At 49.5% G+C, this 21,510-nt stretch overlaps 1 pseudogene; it reads right to left on the bottom strand.

Moving 5' to 3' along the window:
- Nucleotides 1–20,834: 20,834 nt before the first annotated feature.
- On the bottom strand, nt 20,835–21,510 carry LOC101778829 (annotated as a pseudogene).

The raw sequence follows: 21,510 nt of genomic DNA, 5'->3' as shown, positions 1-21,510 counted from the left end.
TAATTATCCCCTTATTGGAAGATTCGCCCTGGCCGTTAGCCTGAGCAAAATACGGGGAGGAATTTAGCAGCTTGATCCCCATATCGGCCGTGAACTCCTCGAACTCTCCCGACGTGAACATCGTCCCTTGATCGGTTCTGATAGTCTGAGGGATGCCGAAACGATAGACAATATGGTCCCTTACGAAATTGACCATAGCGGCCAACGTTAGAACCTTTAATGGAATCGCCTCCACCCATTTGGTGAAATAATCTGTGGCTACCAGAATGAATTTATGTCCTTTACTCGACAGAGGATAAATTTGTCCGATGAGGTCTATTCCCCAACCTCTGAACGGCCACTGCTTGATAATTGGATTCATAGCCGATGCGAGCGCGCGTTGCACGTTCCCATATTTTTGACAATCTTGGCATCCTTTATAGTATTTGAAATAGTCCTCAAGGATTGTCGGCCAGTAATATCCATTATTCCTAATCATCCACTTCATCTTATGCGCCGATTGGTGGGCTCCACACACTCCTTCATGGATTTCCCCCATCAGGGTTTTTGCTTCCTCCGTCCCTAGGCATTTGAGTACAACACCATCAATCGTCCGGTAGAACAAATCATTTTCCAGTAACACATATTTTGTGGCCTGAAATCATATTCGCCGATCCACTTTCTTAGACGGGTCTTTTAAATAATCGGCGATCTCTTTTCGCCAGTCGTCGGCCGCGAGTTCCAGAATCATGGCGCCTTGAATCGGTCGATACCCGAATGCGTGCTGAGCAAGCCTGTTGGCTTCTACATTGTAATCCCTGGTGATATGCTCAATAACCGCGGATTTGAATTCCTTCAAAAGTTGGAGGCAATCCTCATAGTAAATCCTTAATACATCATCTTTGCACTCGGATCTTCCTGTCAATTGGTCTATGATGAGCATGGAATCTCCAAAAACCTCGACAACGTCAGCCTTAATCTCTCTCAACAATTGTAGCCCTTTCAGGACGGCCCGGTATTCCGCCTGGTTATTAGTGGCGGATGCTTCTATCGGCAGAGAGAAATCATAACTTGCCCCCCGAGGCGATATGAGAACGATGCCGATTCCTGATCTAGCCCCACATGACGAGCCATCAAAATATAAGGTCCACGGTACTGGTTCCACGACGGCGATTTCTGGTCCGCAGTGCTGGGCAACGAAATCGGCCATAACCTAACCTTTGATGGCTTTTGCGGATTCATATCGTAGATCGAACTCCGATAAAGCCAAAATCCATTTTCCGATCCATCCTTTCAAAATCAGCAATGACAGCATGTACTTTACTACGTCGTCCTTGCATACGACTACGCATTCTGCCGATAACAAGTAGTGCCTGAGCTTGGTGCATGAGAAGTAAAGACATAAGCATAGCCGCTCTACTAGGGGATATCTTGTTTCGGTGTCCAAAAGTCTTCTACTAACGTAATATATCACCCATTCCTTTCCCTTAAACTCCTGGATTAATGCTGACCCGATAGCCCGCTCATCGGCCGACAAATACAGCTTGAACAGCTTACCAGTTTGTGGTGGGACCAGCACGGCAGGCGAGGCCAAGTACTGCTTGATGTCTTCTAGAGCCTTGCATTGCTCTTCTCCCCAAATGAATTCCTGGTCGGGTTTTAATTTTAATAATGGTGTAAAGGCCTGGATATGTCCAGACAGGTTGGATATGAATCTTCTGATGAAATTGACCTTGCCGATCAAGGATTGCAGCTCGGTTTTATTCTGCGGGGCCACAACTTTATTGATAGCCGCTATAGTCTTTTGGTTGATCTCTATCCCACGCTCATGAACCATGAAACCCAAGAATTGTCCGGCGGATACGTCGAAAACACATTTGTTCGGATTCATTTTTAAACCATGTCTTCTCGTGCATTCCAACACTTGCCGAAAATCGGCGAGGTGTTCCTGGTGTCCTTTTAATTTGACCACGACGTCATCGATGTAAATTTCCACCAGTATGCTGATAAGTTTGTGAAATATGTAATTCATGGCTCGTTGATACGTATCGCCGACGTTCTTCAAACCGAAAGTCATTACCACCCATTCGAACAATCCGAGGTGACATGGGCATCTGAAAGCTGTTTTCGATATGTCCTCTTCGGCCATTAGTATTTGATTGTATCCGGCATTTCCATCCATGAAACTGATGACTTTGTGACCCGCGGCAGCATCTATTAACACATTGGCTGTCGGCATTGGGTATCTGTCCATTGGCGTAGCCTGATTAAGGTTCCTGAAGTCAATGCACACGCGTAGCTTTCCGTTCTTCTTAGTATACGGGCACGATGTTGGAGATCCATTCGACATAACAGCACTGCCGAATAAATTTTGCTTCAATCAGCCTTGTGATTTTGGCCTTTACATCAGGTAAGATTTTAGGATTACATCGTCGTGCAGGTTGCTGATATGGTCGATATCCCGGCTTTATTGGTAGCCGGTGTTCGACAATGGACCGGTCTAGTCCCGGCATTTCATGATATTCCCAAGCAAAGCAATCCTTAAACTCTTTCAATAAATTTGTCAATTTACATTTGTATTCCGGATCCAAATTAGCACTAATGAACGTCAGCCTTGGCTTGGTGCCATTGCCTAAATCTATCATCTCTAATGAATTGGCCGACGTGAACACGTGCCCTAGCTTCCCGTCTTCCCGGATGAACTGATCCATTTAATCTGAATCTTCAGAGCTGACTGCTCGGATCGGCTGTAGACCAAAATCGGACACCTTCAGGAAATCAATGTCCCAAATTCTCCCAGATACACACTTGACGTTCTCGCAGCTCCATTGCTGTGCATCGGCCGCCACGACGCTGTACGCGGAATCGGCGGTGACCACCTCGATGTTATCGCCGACCCATTGCACAAGGCATTGGTGCATTGTAGACGGGATGCAGCAATTCGCGTGTATCCAGTCTCGGCCGAGTAGCATATTGTTGGACCCTTTGCCATTGATAATAAAGAAAGTGGTGCGAAGAGTCTTCCTGCCGATGGTGAGGTCGACGCAGAGCGCGCCGCGGGCGGGAGACACGTTGCCTTCGAAGTCTTTAAGCATCATGTCCGTCTTGGTCAGATCATCGTCACTTTTTCCTAGCTTCCGGAACATGGCGTACGGCATGATGTTGATAGGAGCTCCTCCATCTACTAGTAATCTGGTTATGGGTCGGCCGTTGACATGTTCTTTGAGGAATAATGCCTTGAGGTGCTGCCGTTTTGCGTCCTCGGGTTTCTCGAATGTGACTGTCATCGGCTCCAAATCCAATTGCGCCATCTATTCTTCTATCGTCGACATATCATGTCGGTCGGCGGGAGTCATGAATTCCATTGGCAGAATGAAAACCATGCTGACATCGGCTGCCGATTCTTGGTTGTCGTCGTCTTCCCTGTCATTTCTTTTGGGGCGCCAAATCCGAGGCCTGTCATTTTTCTTGTCCATCATCTGTTGTTGCTCTTCTTCCTATTGTTCCCATTGGTGGAGACGTTGGATTCTTCATTTTTGAGATTTAGTCAATTCGTCAAGGCACCACCTGGGGTTTACAGGTTTAGTCGATGGTTTGGCGCGTTCCCATTCTGGTTCGCATCCCAAGGGGTTCTCGTCTGATACCCGAGGATCGGCCATCTCCTCCAGCCGATCGTGAGCGCTGACTCTGTCTTCTAGTTGGTTGTACCGATTGGTCCTGCCTTCTGGTTGGTCGTGCCAATCGAATCTGCCCCCCGGCCTATCGTTTCGCTCACGCCTATCTTCCGACTGGTCATATCGGTCACTTCTGCCCCCCAGCCGATCACGCACTGAAGGGCGCCGGTCCTCTTGCTCGCGCTAGTTTCTGCTGATCGGCTCGGCCTTCCATCTCTAGAGCGAGACCTTCTGAATGACCGATTGTTGCAATACGGGCCGTTGCACTCAGGGCAATTATCGGCCGACGGCAACCTAAGGTTACTCTCCCAGTAGTGGATGAAGAACGGGCATCGCCAATGATCTTCATGTCGTCGCATCATCTCTTCCAGGAATCTTGAACTTTCCTGTTGCCATTGATACTTGTTGAGCAGAAATTGGGAGATGATGGGCCTGCATGGTTCTCCCGATCCCTCGCCTTCATCCTCCATCCGTCGTTTCCCCTTGATATCATCGGGCACTGCTTGATTTTTGAGGTCTACGGCTCCGCTCTTTTTAGCCGATTCAGATGTTAGCACCTTGGTCTCGAGTGTGTTCCTTCCTATATCAACCATGTTGGTGGGGAAGGGATGCTGATCGATCTTCATCGGCTTTACTGGCTTTGTCGGGACTTCGAATTTGAGCCTGCCCTGCTCGATGGCCGATTGAATTTGCTGTCGGAAGATTTTGCATTGATTCGTATCATGGGAGGTGGCATTATGCCACTTGCAATATTTCATCTTCTTTAGATGCTTGGCCGATGGGATCGTATGGTATGGTGAGAGCTTGATTTGTCCTTCCTGGAGGAGGAGATCGAAGATTTTATCGGCCTTTGATGTGTCGAAGCCGAATGCCTCCGGCTCCTTTTTCCCGAACGGACATGATATCGGCTTTTTCCCTTTAACCCACTCTGCCAGGCTGACTTCTATTTCTTCTTCGGACTCAGCCCCTTCCAAGTACGCCACCTTTTTTTGGAAATTCCTCCATGGGTCAAAGAGACGTACTTCCTGACCAGACAATCGATGCATGATTTGGCTCAGGCTCTCGAACTCCTGTGAAGCATATTTCTCTTTGATATGGGGTAGGAGACCCTGGAAGGCTATATCGGCCAATTGTGCGTCGGTTAGGACTAGGGTGTAGAATTTATTCCTGATCTCCCTGAACCTCTGCACGTCAGTGGTCACCGGCTCATCACTCCTCTGTCTGAGGCTGGTTAAGTCTGAAAGCTTCATCTCATGTACCCTTGCGTAGAAGTATTTGTGGAACTACTTCTCCAAGTCGGCCCATGTAATTATGGAGTTGGGTGGCAGTGTAGTAAACCATTGGAAGGCCGACCCGGACAGGGATGACGAGAAGAGGCGTACCAATAGAGCATCTTGTGCAGCTGCCTCCCCACATTTGATGATGAATCTATTTACGTGTTCCACAGTTGAGGTATCATCAAGCCCCGAAAACTTGGTAAAATCAGGAACTTTGTACCGATGGGGAAACGGCAGTAAGTCATAGGTAGGCGGGTATGGTGTTCTGTATGTGTAGGTTTGCACCTTCGGCTTTAAGCCGAATTGCTCTTGAATCACCTCTGCTATGCGTGACGTCCAGTCTGCTTGTCGTTGATGAACTATCAGCTGGGGAACCGGCACGTGTTCGTAGATCGGCGGCGGGATGACCGGGTGGTGGACGAAAGCGTGCGGCGCCTGTTGCGATGCGGCCGGCTGTGTAGTCGGCATTGGTTGTCTTAGTGAACCGGCTGTTTCGTCGTATAGTACAATCGGTGCAGCACCCCGAAGTGCTTCCGTCGTTTCTGCCCCCCTGCCCATCTCCGGCGTGGCTGGCTGATACTGTGGCATCATCGGCCGCACGGCTGATTGGAAAGGTGCATGGATCGGAGAGCTTCCATGGCCAGCAGATTGATCTTGACGGTCGTCGCCAATGGTGCCCCCCAAGGCACTGAATTCAGAGAAGACAATTGCACAGAGGATAACTGAATGGATTGGGGCGGTGCATGTGGCTGGAGATATGGTGCGCCGTTATACCCGAGATGCATTGATGATGAAAGAGCGGTGGAACCTCCAGTCTGAGCTTGGATCGGCTGAGGAGCCGAGTAGGGTATACTCGGAGAACTCCTGGCCGGGGCTGTGATAGGTGGGCGTATGCCGGCCCCTGGTATCCTTGGGACAGGTCGTTGGCCAAGAAGCTGATGACGGCATTGTATACCATATTAGAAATCACCGGGGATTGATCAATGAAAGCTTGGTAGACGGATTGTTGAACCATCTCGGACATCTTGCTCGAGTCCTCAGCGATTGTGATCTGGCGGGGAGTTGGAAATGGAGCTTTCCTGACAGTTTCCCCGCTCCTGGTACGACTGAAGGATTGTAAGCATGTCTTCCGGTACTGTGCTATTTGCTTCTCCAATGCTTCCTTCTGGTCGTTCTTGAGGTCTGCTTCCGTCACCTCGATGACGTTGTCTTCAGAGATTTCGGCAGCTTTCGACATGGTAGTGGTTGTACTTGTCCCATCAGGCGTGCAAAAAGTATGTTGTCGCTAGAAATCAGCCGATTGAATCTCTAGCGTCGGACACACGACCCGAAGAATCTGCTTAACTCCTGTTCGGGTGATCGCCCTGGTGCGGTGAGCGTGGCGTGCCAGCCAATCTGACCTGTTGATTGGCAAGGAAAGAGGCGTGTCAAATCCCAGAGGTTGCGATCGGCTAAGGTTCCGATCTCGAGGGAGCTTATCAGCGAATCGGCCGATTTGTCGTAATAAAGAAATCGGCTATAATACAGCCGATTACCAGGCAACGTTGGTAAAGAAAAACTGCTAGACTAAACTAAATAACGCTACAGTAGCAACACTAGGAACAGATCTTAATCGGCTATGCAAAAAGTAGTAGATTAAGCAACAAGATATAAGAAAGCCGAAAGTTCTAATTCCAAGCTGGATAACTCGTGATAAAACTAGAATAGCAGGTAAAACCTAGAATTCTAGTGAATATCGATAACTGGTGAATAAATCTAAACAAAACGACAGCGATGCGCCCGAGTCTATTATACGTGCGCTGATTCCGCATCACGAGTATGCGAAGGGTTATACGGTTCCATTCAAAGGGGACCTATTTCCACAGTTGTTGTGCTGTCCATGCAGCCTTGAACGCATGGGTGCCGATCCTATAGTGAACGGTAATGTTTGGGGACGCTTTCGTGGGTGCTGGCACGAAAGGTTCATGTGGTTGTGTTTTCTGCAGGTACACTAACCGCATTCGCTTAGGAGACACTACTAGAACCGACTAGCTACTATAGGGAGAGACGTAATGGTTGCCTTGCCACCGGCACTAACCGCGTAAGACCAAGTTTGGCAGTTGTTTTGGTTGAGGAACGAGGTAGGCCGTGCATGCGACATAAACTAAAATCTGTGAAACCACCCCTCCCTAAAGCAACCTTGCCTTGGAAAAGCTCTTCTTCGGTTCAAAGGATTTCTAGTTTTCTTCCAGCTTGTGCTCGGTCAAATCCAAATGCTTTTCTGTCCGACCCCTTTCTTCTTAGAGTTCTGTCTCATGATGTTTTGCTTCTTGGTTCCAAATGGCCGCCCCCGAACATGTTCTGTACGGCGCCGATGGCTTCTCCCACTCGACGTGCTTGCACTTCGAAGCTTTTCCTGCTATTCTGTGGGACACCTTGAGGTGGTTCGGGTATCAGTCTCCACCCTTGTACGTGGGACGGATGTACCTGGAGCACGGTGTACAGAGGTGCAACGTGCAGGCGGTGGTACCTCCACCCCCTGTGCGGCCCGAGTGGCCCCAGCTCGGAGTCTCAACTTACGGTCACGCCCTGGAAGATACGTGGGAGTCGGCTGCTCTACAACTCCCCACCCAGTTCTGTCAGCTGCACCCGCTGGAGATCACCTTGGACCCAATCGGCCTGTTTCCTGCCAGGGATCGGCTAGACCCAGCGTGGCTTGACCGCGTCAACAACATAGAGGTATTGGCCACATCCCACTCGCTGGTCACCATCTCCACCAATGTCAGATGCATGTTGGCCCTATATCGGCTGATCGAGCTTCAAGGCCGGGCCATGGCTGTCTTGGCTTGGATCGCCGTGGACACCCAGGGGCACTTCAACGCCGCCAAGAGAGACCTGGTGGGACAAACCTATCAACTCATCCAGAGAGGCATCCAAATCCACGACATGCAAGACCGAATCTCCGAACTCAAGGGAGAAGTGACCGATCTGGTGGATGGCATGATTGAGCTTTCCGAAGAGAAGATGGAGGTAGAGATGGAGCTGGCAGTTGCTAATGCTCATCTGGATGAGCACCACGCTGAGCTCGACGACATGCATGCCCTTCAGATGCAATTGGAAGAGCAGGAAGACCCTGAGGAGGTCGAGGGAACGTCCAGCATGGACATTGAGGATGATGACACCCCTTCTCCAACTAACAGTGTTCACTCATAGGTCGGGAGCTGTAGGATCCCATCTTTTGTTGTACTCCTCGGCAACCTAAGTTTTGGATAGTCATGTAATAGGTTAGCCTTGAGTTGAGTATTCCCTGTGTTTTGGGGAACAACCATGTAATGATCTCAGTTGAAATCAGATCTTAGCTTGACCTTTGACTCTTTTGCAACACGTTTGGGATGCCAGACTGTGTGTGTTTGTGCTGTGACCACACACCCGTTTTCTATGGGTCTGTCCAAGGTTTGGCCAACCCCGGGTCGCGAGGTCGGACGTGCCCGACCCCTCGAGGCGCTTCTCCGCCTCGCCCGACCCCTTCTAGTGTGGATCGCTTCACCCGACCCCTTCTGGTGTGGATCGCTTCACCCGACCCCTTCTGGTGTGGATCGCTTCACCCGACCCCTTCTGGTGTGGATTGCGTCGCCCGACCCCTTCTCGTGCGGATCACTTCACCCGACCCCTTCTTGTGTTGTTCGCCTAGCCCGACCCCTTGGCCTAAGGTCGGATATAATGGAACTCCTGGAATCTGGTTATGGTTCGCCCAAAGTCGTGTGCAAAACTAAGATAGTTGCTAACTAAGATGGCAAGAGGAAGTGTGTGTCTCCCTTATAAAGCTGTGTGTGTTGCATTGTCGGCAAGAGTCACATTTGAGGATTTAACATGTGCGTTCCCATTTGGTTGGAATACTTCTAAGGTTATGGAATTAATGGAACGTTGGCTCTTGCAGATAACGCATCACACCAGATCCGGCTTTGTGCCCAGCAGCATTGAGCAGAGGCAGGATCTTCCCCCGCCGCCGCCCTCGTCTCCGCTGGAGGTGATCTTAGCGGCTCAAACCGAGCTGCTGAGGCATCTCATGCAGGGACAACAGCAGCAGCCCCATGGAGGAAGGGCTCAGTAGCAGCCTCATGTTGCTCGCTATGAGGATTTTTCTTGGGGACGCAACCCCCTTTGTTCCAGAAGACACAAGACCCGCTCGATGCCGACGCCTGGGTTCGTACGATCGAATCCAAGTTCGAGCTACTCACCGCCCCGTGCCCCGACCATAACAAGGCCCGGTTTGTGGCTCAACAGCTACGTGGTTCCGCCCGGCTCTGGTAGGATCACTACCATGCTATGTTGCCGGCCGACCATGTTGTCAGCTGGAACGAGTTCAAGACCGCGTTCAGAGGGCATCACATTCCGGAAGGTAACCTGGAGCGTAAGCTCAACGAGTTCTTGGCCCTCACCCAAGGAAGCCAAGATGTCCTGCACTACGCCCAAGCTTTCAATCACCTGTGCCGTTATGCCGGTTATCATGCGGACACAGACGAGAAGAAGCGGGACAGATTCCGCCGAGGGCTAAGTTTGGAGCTCAGAGAGAGGTTGAACCCCATTAAGGTGGATACCTACAACGAGTTGGTGAATCTGGCTATCTCCCAAGAGGACTGCATGCAGGCTCTCAAAGCCGACCAGAAGAGAAAGACCTCCGTGGCATTTCCGAGCCCACCCGCTCGAAGGTTTAGGATGGTTCCTCCACAGGCACCCAGCCGACCCCAGCAGTCGGGAAGATGGGTTGCCCGACCCCCACCAGCGGCAGCACCTCGTTTTCCTGGTTTCCAACCACAGGCGCCCCGGCCGACCCTACCGCCACCACCGCGTCCTGCAACTAGTAACTGCTGCTTCACCTGCGGCAATGAAGGACATTTCGCTAAGGACTGCCCCAGGAACAGGAATCAGCAGCCTGGCCAGAACCCCATGGCGAACCGAGGAAGAAGGCCCAAGGTACAAGTTCGCCAAGGACGGCTCAACTACACCAGCTTGACCGAACTCCCCGAAGGTGCGCCAATGATGACGGGTACTTTCCTTGTCTTAAATCAAACTGTTGTTGTCTTGTTTAATTCGGGAGCCTCCCATAGCTTCATCGGGAGTAAGACTAGAGAAAGATGTGAGCTAAGTGTTGGTCACACTAAAGGATCATATGTGATCTCCACTCCTGGAAGGAAGATAGCCTCAGACCATATCGTTACCCTTGTACCTATCCAGCTAGGCCAGACTCTTTTTAAGGAAAATCTTATCATCCTTGACCTGGAAGGAATAGATATCATCCTTGGGATGGATTGGATGACCCGACACCAAGTGGTTCTAGATGCAGCTGCCCGAACCCTCCACATCAACTCACCCTTTCATGGCAGTTCTACCCTACCCTTGGAACACCCTAAGTACGCACTTCCTTATGCGTACCCTCTATCGGAAGCCTGGCTAGAAAGCCTTCCGGTTGTCTGTGAGTACCCAGATGTATTTCCAGAGGACTTGCCCGGCATGCCGCCCGATAGAGAAGTGGAGTTTTCCAAAGAGTTGATCCCCGGCACCGCTCCAATATCCAAGAGACCCTATCGAATGCCACCTGCTGAGCTGGCCGAGTTAAAAACCCAGTTGCATGATTTGTTGGAAAAAGGCTTCATCCGACCTAGTACATCACCCTGGGGTTGCCCAGCCCTGTTTGTGAAGAAGAAGGACGGGAGTCTACGCATGTGTGTGGACTACCGACCCCTCAATGCAGTGACTGTCAAGAACAAGTACCCACTTCCCCGCATTGATGTTCTGTTTGATCAGTTAGCTAGAGCAAGAGTGTTCTCCAAGATCGATCTTCGTTCCGGTTATCACCAAATCAAGATCCGACCCTATGACATTCCTAAAACCGCCTTCTCCACAAGATATGGACTCTACGAGTACCTGGTCATGTCTTTTGGACTCACCAATGTACCCGCCTATTTCAAGTATCTCATGAATTCGGTGTTCATGCCCGAGTTGGATAAGTTTGTGGTGGTGTTCATTGATGATATCCTAGTGTACTTGAAGAACGAAGAAGAACATGCCGATCATCTTCATGTAGTTCTCCAACGGTTGAGAGATCATCAGCTCTATGCCAAATTCTCCAAGTATGAATTTTGGTTAGATAGTGTCAAGTTCTTGGGACACACTATCTCTTGGAATGGCATAGCCGTCGACCCCAGTAAGGTATAGGAAGTCATGGACTGGAAACCTCCCACCTCAGTGCACCAGATCCGAAGTTTTCTTGGACTAGCAGGCTACTATCGGCATTTTATACCAGATTTCTCCAAGATAGCTAAGCCGATGACTGAGCTGCTGAAGAAAGAGGTCAGATTTGTGTGGAACGACAACTGTGAAGAAGCCTTCAAGACCCTGAAGCACTTGCTAACCTCAGCCCCGGTTTTGGCTCAACCCGACCCCTCTAGGCCGTTTGACGTGTACTGTGACGCCTCTGGCACTAGACTTGGGTGTGTTCTTATGCAAGACAACCGAGTCATTGCCTATGCCTCACGGGCGTTACAACCTTATGAGCTGAACTACCCGACCCATGATCTTGAGCTAGCAGCAGTGATTCATGCCTTAAAGATATGGAGACACTATCTGATGGGCACCCACTGCAACATCTACACCGACCACAAGAGCCTCAAGTACATCTTCACTCAAGCCGACCTCAACATGCGCCAAAGAAGATGGTTGGAGTTGATAAAAGACTATGATTTGGAAGTGCACTATCACCCCGGCAAGGCCAACGTGGTGGCCGATGCTCTTAGCCGCAAGACCTTTTGCAACTGCTTGTCGGCAACAACCTTCACCGAGACTCTATGTCACGAGATGGGAAAAACTCAGTTTGGAAATTGTTTCCCATGGAACCCTCGGCCACATATCTCTTGAGTCTGTTTTGGAAGACCAAATAGGGTCAGCACAGTTAGAGGATGCGGAAGTGAGACGAATCAAAATGAAGATTTCTTTGAAGGATGAAGGGTATAAGCATTTCCGACAGGACGAGATTGGGAGAGTGTATTATAGAAACCGACTTGTTGTACCATCCGACCCCAACCTTAGAAAGCAAATCCTAGATGAAGCCCATCTCTCCAAATTCTCAATCCATCCTGGCAGCAATAAAATGTATCATGATCTCCGTCAAACCTTCTGGTGGAGTGGAATGAAGCCAGAGATCGCCCGGTATGTTTCAGAATGTGACACCTGCCAACGTGTCAAAACCAGCCATCTAAAGGTAGCAGGTACCCTACAGCCCCTACCTATTCCCTCTTGGAAATGGGAAGACATCAGCATGGACTTCATAGTTGGACTGCCCCTTACATCACAGCGACATGATTCCATCTGGGTTATAGTGGACCGCCTGACCAAGTCTACCCACTTCCTTCCTGTCCACACCACCTACATGGCCAAGAAGTATGTAGAGTTGTACCTTGACCACATTGTTTCCTTGCACGGTGTGCCTAGGACAACATCTCTGATCGAGGAGTTCAGTTTGTAGCACGCTTTTGGGAACAGCTACAAGCATCAATGGGCACCAAGCTCATCCATAGCTCAACCTATCACCCTCAAACCGATGGTCAGACCGAAAGAGTTAGTCAGATCCTTGAGGACATGTTGAGAGCTTGTGTCATCCATTATGACAAAAATTGGGACAAGTGCTTGCCATTGGCAGAGTTCTCCTATAACAATAGCTACCAGGCTAGCTTGAAGATGGCACCGTTTGAAGCCTTATATGGCCGGAGATGTCGTACACCGTTGAATTGGTCACAAGCTGGCGAAAGACAGACCTATGGCCCTGACTTAGTAGTGGAAGCAGAAGAACAAGTGAAGACAATTCAAGCAAATATCAAGGCCGCCCAATCTCGATAGAAGAGTTACTCTGACAAGAGAAGAAGGCCCCTGCAGTTTGACATTAGTGATCATGTATATCTTCGAGTCTCCCCGACCAAAGGAGTGCAACGGTTTAGAGTAAAAGGGAAATTGGCTCCACATTACATTGGCCCTTATGAGATTGTGGAAATTTGTGGACCCATTGCCTACCGGATCTGACTCCCAGAACAGCTCTCGGCCATACATGATGTTTTCCATGTATCTCAACTGAAGAAATGTGTCCAAGTCCCAACCGAGATAGTAGAACAAGGACAACTTCAAATCGAGCCCGACTTGACCTATGCTGAGTACCCGGCTAGAGTTCTTGACCATAAAGAGAGGCGCACCCGACGCCAAGTGGTTAAAATGTACAAGATCCTATGGAATAACCACACCGATGATGAAGCAACATGGGAGACAGAAGAGTATCTGAACAAGCACTTCCAAGGTTTTCTTTCCAGCCAAGGAGGTAAGGACTGCACACCCCCACTGGTTACTCTTACGCCCGAATCTCGGGATGAGATTCTTTTAAGGGGGGTAGGCTGTGACGACCGACCCCAAATCTCTCGAGTTAATCTTAATCCGAGCCCCTAATCCCTCTATCTCAGCTTTCCCGAGTTTAAGTGCTCAACCTCCAGCCCGATCTCGACCCCTGAGAATCCGACCCCTCTCTGCCGGTTCCCAGCTCCGACCCCTGCCGACCCCAAACCCATACCGCCGGATCCTTCGAAGTCCCCCAACAGTGTCTCCTTTCCATCTGAGCAGTGGACCAACCAAGACTGACTGGTGAACCCGCAAAATCCTTCTCCAATCTCCTGGTGCAGACGCACTCGAGTGGCATGCCCGCTTCAGAGCTTCTCCGCCGCGTGGCTCAATTCCTCCGACCCCCGCCACTCCGCCCCGTCGCCGGCCGCGACCGGATGGATTCCCGCGCCCCCTTCCCCAATCGCAGCGGAAGCCCTCTGCAATCCTTTCTGCAGCGCCTCGCAGCTTGCGCCCATCATCACCTCGCCGGACCCCCGGCTACAATGCCCGATGCCTCCCGTCTTGTCCGCCGCCTCTCCACAGTCGCGCTGCCCCAGATGTGCTACGCGACGATTCCTCCGTCGCCAATCCTGACCCCGGCCACGACAGTTCCTTTCCCGCCTTGTCAGAGCTGCGCCCCGACAGACCGCTGCTTCGCGCTCGCCCGCGCAGCAGCAGCCTGCCTGCCTGCTCACCTGTGCGCCCTCGTTTCTAGCGTTGTTTTCCCTATCACACCCATCAGATCTGCCGCACGATGACACCCGCCTCCGCCAAATCTCAACCACCGGCAAGACCTCGCCTGCGCCGCCCTGTCTCTAGTGCCCAATGGCCGACGGTGTCATCCCTGAAGTCCTACTCCGCCGCCCTCGTGCTCAATCGCCACCATGGCAGAGCACTCCATCGCTTCTTCCCGGTCTTCGTGCTGCTCCAACCCTCTCTCTTCCTGCGCAGCTATAAAAGAAAACGCCAGAGTCCCACCGGAGTCCCCTTCTCCACCGCTGCCTTACCGCCGTTCCTCTGCTTTGTGCTCAAGCGCTACCACCCAAGTTCCTGAGGAACTCTCCTCTCCGCTCCACGCCCGCCCTTCCCAATCCACCCAGCCGCTTGCTCCTCCTCGCTGCGCAAGGGTTTGCTTGTTGTCCACAAGAAGCACCGCCACTGCCGGAGCACCGCCGGACATCGCCGCTGCCCAAGTCCTAGTGCTTCCATCCTTCCGCCCATGTCTGCTCCTTCCCAACCCCAAGCTTCACCTGTAAATCGAAGGTAAGCTGCCGACCCTTTTCCGCCTCGTCCGACCCCCTCTAATCGTCCGACCCCTTTTTCCGCCTCGCCCGACCCTGTCTGTCCGCCCGACCCCTTTTCCGCCTCGCCCGACCCTGTCTGTCCGCCCGACCCCTTTTCCACCTCGCCCGACCCTTCTATTTGTCCGACCCCTTTTCCGCCTCGCCCGACCCTGTCTGTTTCACCGACCCTTTCTCCGCCTCGCCCGAGGGCTTGGCTGTATCCTTTTCCTTGACCCGAGGGTATATGTGTAAAAATCGAGGACTTCTCTGCGTTAAGTCTGAGGACCCCCAACACAGCTATTCCTCTAGTCTAAGGGTCAGATCATAAGTTTCTTCCCATCCGACCCTTTTGCCTTGCTCTCCACCAACTAAAGTAAACTTCCCCACTTTTTCCGTAGCTTTGCTACAAGTTGCTGGGCTAAAACTTGCAAGTGTTGCTGTTGAAATAACCATCTAAAGTGCTAACTCTTGCATTTGCATTCGTGTAGAGTTGAATCTCGCTGACGGCGTCTACAAGCTGTACCCGACGCCAGAAGAAGGAGTTGTAGCCGAGCTTCCGCTCCCAGAAGCTGAAGTTGCCCCAGCAGAAGACATGTTCCCTTCCTCCTCGCTTGAAGGCAAGCCCCGGAGCATGAACCCCAGTTTCCCAAACTTGCGCATGCCTTCTTCATCTTGTTTGTGCATTTATGTATAGGAGTTGTTTGCAACAATAGATGCATGACTTAGATCCCTTGATCTGAACACTAGTCTGTTGGGTTCGAGTAGTGGCAATGCTTAAAATAGGACTCGGTAAAAGTCGAGTGATTTCCGGTCACTCGCGAGTATAGGAGTTGGTTGTTCTCTTCTGTTACAATTATAAGGACGATGGACGGGGCAGGGTTTTGGTTAACTTTTGGTAGTCGGCTGATCGCCTCGTCTGTCTATGGAACTTGTTAAGGCCCGACAGTGGTGGTGTTCGTGATCAAGTGTTTGAAAGTACTAACCTCATACTCAGTATGGGATGAGGAAGCCTAGTACCGGATTGAATCTAGATGTGAGCGGTCACCCCATTGTCCTTGGAACGGAGTTCCCCTGCGGCCGCACGTGGTGGCAAGTGTGGTCACAGAACGGTAGAGGCCGAGTCTGTGGAACATTACACCAAAGGAAATAGGCCCGACACGGGTTAGGGAATCGATGGGGAAGGCCGACACGGGAAGCGACCCTCGGTGGTGCGCGGATGTCGTGAGGTTAGGTTCGCCATGCATGGTTAAAGAACTCGAATCGATTCATCTGCCTCTCACAGTTTGAGACTGCTTGATCGCTATGCTACACTGAGTAATAATGAAATCTGATGATGGCATGGTCTTGATGATGTTTATATACCCTTTTTGGTTGGTTCTATGTTTGCTTAGAGTAAGTTGCTAACTTAGACCGGATAATAAACTTAGAATCCGAGCTAAAACTTTGAAAATAAGGATTTACTTAGTGCTTTTGGCAAACAAACCCCTCAGCCAAAGAGCCTTGCATGTCTAGAAGTGGTGGAGTAGTTTACTCCCGGTCGGTTAAGTCTTGTTGAGCTTAGTAGCTCAGCCTTGTTGTGGCTTTCTTTTTTAGGTGAAGCCGCAGCCCCCGAGTCTTCTCCTGTTGGCACTTGGCCGCCCTAACTCCCTCCGGGTTGGACGGTCGAGTGGGATCCCTCCTCGGACGGTGAGGGCAGGGATCACTGAGGCCTTGGCGAGCCTCACCAAGGACGTCCGACCCCTACGTTTAGCTTCCGCTGTTTTACCTTCTGTTGTTTTCCTTTGAACCTTGTAAAACTCTGATGTTGTTTTGTTGTTGAACTAAATGGTCATTTTTTTTGTTTAACTCATTGGACTTGTTGTATTCTCTGGAACCACTCACCTTCGTGTGGGTTTTGCTAAACTCGGTCCTATAAAAGTGGTTAAATCGGAGAAAATCCGACGGCATCTTGAGTTAGCACGATTAAGGCTGAGTGTCGCATGTTAGGCAACTTAACCGTGCCTTAATTAGGCTAATCCGAGGTGGATCGGCCACACTCTCCTCGTGGCGTGAAGTTGGAACCCCAATCGATTAAATTGTGTCAATAAAATCAACACAAAATTCGATCACCTCCTCTGTTCCATATCCCTTGGTGATGCTTCCTTTTGGACGGGCACGATTAAGAACATAGTTTTTTAGGATTGCCTTGAACCTCTCGAAAGGCCACATATTGTGCAGGTATACAGGTTCGAGAATACCAATCTCTTTTACTAGCTGAACTAGTAAGTGCGTCATAATATTGAAGAAGGATGGTGGAAATACCAACTCAAAACTGACAAGACATTGCACCACATCGTTCTTTAGCTTTGATATCTTGGATGGATCGATTGCCTTCTGCAAAATCGCATTGAGAAAGGCGCATAGCTTTACGAGCGGCAACCGGACATTTTCTGGTAGAACACCCCTCAGTGCAACCGGAAGCAATTGGGTCATCAACATGTGGCAATCATGAGCCTTGAGATTTGTAAACTTCTTTTGTTTCATATTTATTATTCCCTTTATATTCGAGGAGTACCCAGACAAGACCTTCATACTATTCAAGCATTCAAACATGGTATCCTTCTCTTCCTTACTAAGAGTGTAACTGGCAGGACGTAAGTAGTGCTGTCCATTATCTCTCTTTTCCGAATATAGGTCATCTTGTTGCCCCATGACTTTTAGGTCCTGCCATGCTTCCAATGTATCTTTCGAGATCCAATAAACACCCATGAAGCCTAACACGTTCACGCAAAGATTCTTCGTCAGGTGCATCACGTCTATTGTGTTGCGAACCTCTGGGATTTCCCAATAAGGTAGCTCCCAAAATATTGACTTTTTCTTCCACATGGGTGCACGTCCATTATCATCATTCAGAACAGGTTGGCTACCATGAGCCTTTCCAAAGACTACATTTACATCCTTTATCATCTCGAAGACATGCTTTCCATTACGGTGCGCAGGTTTTTTATGATGGTCTGACGCCCCTTTGAAATGCATCCCGCTCTTTCTCAACTGGTGGTGAGCAGGGAGAAATCGACGATGACCCATATAGACGACCTTCTTACAGTGCTTCAAATACATGCTATCTGTGTCGTCTAAACAGTGGGTGCAGACCTGATATCCCTTATTTGTCTGTCCCAAAAGGTTACTCAGTGTAGGCCAATCATTGATGGTTATGAACAACAATGCTCATAGATTAAAGATCTCCTATCTATCCTCATCCCACACACGTACACCTTCTTCCTTCCAGAGCTGTAAAAGGTCATCAACCAACGGTCTTAGGTACACGTCAATGTCATTACCAGGTTGTTTTGGGCCTTGGATAAGCGTGGCATCATAATCAACTTCCGCTTCATGCACAGCCAAGGAGGAAGGTTGAACATACATAAGGTCACAGGCCAAGTACTATGGCCACTACTCAACTCACCGAATGGATTGAATCCATCAGTACTTAAACCAAACCTTATGTTCCTTGCTTCACTTTCAAAGTCCGGGAATGCTCTATCAATTGATCTCCACTGGGCCCTATCTGCGGGGTGTCTCAGCATCTCATCTTCCATACGTTTTTCTTTGTGCCATCGCATCAACTTAGCATTCGCCTTGTTCCTAAACAAGCGCTTCAAGCGTGGTATTATAGCGAAATACCACATCACCTTCACGGGAACTCTCTTCTTGGGAGACTGCCCCTCGACATCACCAGGATCATCTCGCTTGATCTTATACCGCAGCACTTCGTAGACGAGACAAGCATCCATTTTCTCATATTCATCACCACGATAGAGGATACAGTCATTAGGGCATGCGTGTATCTTCTGAACATCCAATCCGAGAGGGCAAATAATCTGTTTAGCTTCATATATTGTGGACGGTAATTCATTATTCTCGGGAAGAATCTTCTTGACAATGTTCAACATTCCCTGAAATGCCTTATCGGACACACCATTTTTTGCCTTCCATTGCACAAATTCTAGTGTCGTACCTAGTTTTTATGGCCCTGCTGGCAATCTGGGTACAACAATTTTTGGTGATCATCTATCATGCGCTGCAACTTTGCTGCTTCCTTCTCAGTTTTGCAATCTCTATGTGCATTTTGTAGCACCTGACCAAGGTCATCAGTAGGGCTATTTTCTGCAAACTCATCTTCATCAGCCTCGCCCATTGTAGTATCTGGATAAGCTTGGCTTGCAACCCAGTCCGAAATGTTGTCATTCTCCTCCTCCTCCTCGTCGTATTCCATTACAACCCCTCTTTCACCGTGCTTGGTCCAAACCAAATAGTTAGGCATGAAACCGTATCTAAACAAGTGGTTGTGAATAGTCCCCCAGGAATCCTTTGAATAGTCCTTCTTGTTATTGCATTGGAAGCATGGACAACATACGAACCCATTCTCTGGCTTGTTCGCTTTGGCCACTTCGAGAAAATAATGCAAGCCATCAATAAACACCTCGCTCCGTCTGTCTGCATTATACATCCATTGCTGGTCCATCTGCATTGTATTACGCATAAAAATGGATTACACTTAAAAATGGATTACGCGTGAAAATTGATTACACTTGAAAATGGATTACGCGTGAAAATTGATTACACTTGAAAATGGATTACGCGTGAAAATTGATTACACTTAAAAATGGATTACGCGTGAAAATTGATTACACTTGAAAATGGATTACGCGTGAAAATTGATTACACTTGAAAATGGATTACGCGTGAAAATTGATTACACTTAAAAATGGATTACGCGTGAAAATTGATTACACTTGAAAATGGATTCATGATTGAAAGCATGTCAAACGTTGTAGTGCAAATAATGCTAAAAGTTTAGATATAGATACAAATACAGATATTTAAATTAAAGATCCAAACAACATGATACAATACAACAAGCCATCCACTGGTTATTATCTAGGAGGACTTTAAGCATCCTTGGGCGGTGAAGACGAAGGTTCCGCTGACCCAGGATCATCCTGTGGTTTATTTGTGCTGCTTGAAACGGTAGTACTAAGTGGATGTGAAACACCCGGGACTGAAGGTGGAGCATAACGACCACCAAAAGAAGGTTCCTGACCCGCGGCAACAGCTTCTTCATGATGTTTCTGCAAATAAAGAAGCATTGCTTTCTCCAACGCGCTTATTTACTTCGGCTTATCCTGAGGGCCAACTATGATTTTCCCCTTGCCAAAAGAGGAACGATGATCGCCCCCACCATCGCCAATTCCTCCAGTAGCAGAAGCCATCTATGTACAAAAATTCTTACCTTAGCACTGCAGAACTTGTTGAACTTGAAGACCGTGATCATCTGGCGAGCATGTTCTCAACTGGGCGGCACTGCACTTCGTCATGAAAGAGGTTTGATTCTACGAAAAAGGAGACACGGTCACGATGTCCGTATCCACTCTTTCTCGTAGAATCGAACCTCCTTCTTGACATACGTTGCTGCTCGGCGGAGAACATTCTCGCCGAGATGAACACGGTATGCAAGTTCAACAAGTATGGATTTGAAAAATCATATTGAATTTGATAAGATAAACCGTCTAGACAAGGTAGCATCATTCTTAAACCACTGCAAGAATACATACTATATATGACACATCAATCTCCCTCATATTCTAGCTCAAAATACCTCTCCATTTTCTACTTCATCACATTCTAGCAAATAAACTTTCCATCTCCAAAGCATAAATCAAAGCATAACATGAGGATGAAGTAGCAAACCTTCACAACACTTGTGTTGGCTGAATGAAATTCCCACGAAAATGAGGGAAAAAAATTCGGGCAGCACCTCCCTTGCTTCGGCACCACCGGAGAGTAGGTGAAGCTCAGCTCTCTATCTTTGTGGTGGACTGGCTTGGGCTGGAGGAGGAAGAAAGGCCTCTGTCTTGGTATATAATGGGGATGAGTTATTATCCCGGTTAAAACCTCCAACCAAGACAAAAAGGAACACCTTTTGTCCCAGTTGAAAGTTTACTCCCGGTTGGAGCCTCCAACCGGGACAAAAGGGTGGCCCTTTTGTCGTCCAACCGGGACAAAAGGGTAAACCCACCGACACCCCGGAACTAGCCGTTACAACCGGGACTAAAGGGGGGCCTTTAGTCCCAGTTGCAAATACCAACTGGGAGTAAATCTCCCCTCCATTTTTGCCTACCGTGGCGTACCCCCTTTTCTCCCGGACCTACTTTAAACTGGGATAAAAGGGGGCGCATCGAAAGTCAGTTTTCTACTAGTGAATGGACAATATCAACCAGCGTCTTCCTCCGGGGGAACCTCTGCAGAAGCCAAACAGACTTGGAATCGTCAGTCTCGATGGGTAGGTGTGTGGCCACGAACACGATCCCACCCTTCTTTCGGTGCTCCGCGATGATGCACTCGAGCAGCCTAGTGGATGAAGGGCTCATCCAGCAGCTAGATCAGGTAGTCGATGGCAAGCAGCCTGGCGAGCTGCAGCCGCTTCTGCTACCCCATGGAGAGCATCCTGGACTTCTCGTTCTTGAGCCTTCTGAGCTCCATGAGCTCGATGGCTGGGCCCACCCTGCTATCGTCCTTCCCCTCGAGGAGCTCGAACCACTGCACGTTCTCCAACACTGTGAGCTTCTCCTAGATGGTGTACTTGAGTGACATCCAGTTGAGTTGCAGCTTGTACTGCTGGAACACGCCCAGGGAGGTGATGTCGTGGTCGTTCCAGAGGATCTCCCCCGTCGAGGCCCGTGAGAAGCCCGCCAGCATGCGGAGCAAGGTTGTCTTCCGCGAGCCGTTGGCGCTGGTGAGGATGAGGGTCGTGCCGTCGTGAATGTTGAGGTTCATGTCCCGAAGCACCGTCTGCTCGTTCCACAAGCACGAGACATTGTTGAGCAGGAGTTGAGGCGGCGAGCAGCGGAGCGGCAGCAT

This window comes from Setaria italica, chromosome V (genome assembly GCF_000263155.2).
Source record: "Setaria italica strain Yugu1 chromosome V, Setaria_italica_v2.0, whole genome shotgun sequence".
NCBI classification, from domain to species: domain Eukaryota; kingdom Viridiplantae; phylum Streptophyta; class Magnoliopsida; order Poales; family Poaceae; genus Setaria; species Setaria italica.
The sequence above is the reverse complement of the archived record's forward strand: the minus strand, read 5'-3'. Positions and strand labels throughout refer to the sequence as shown.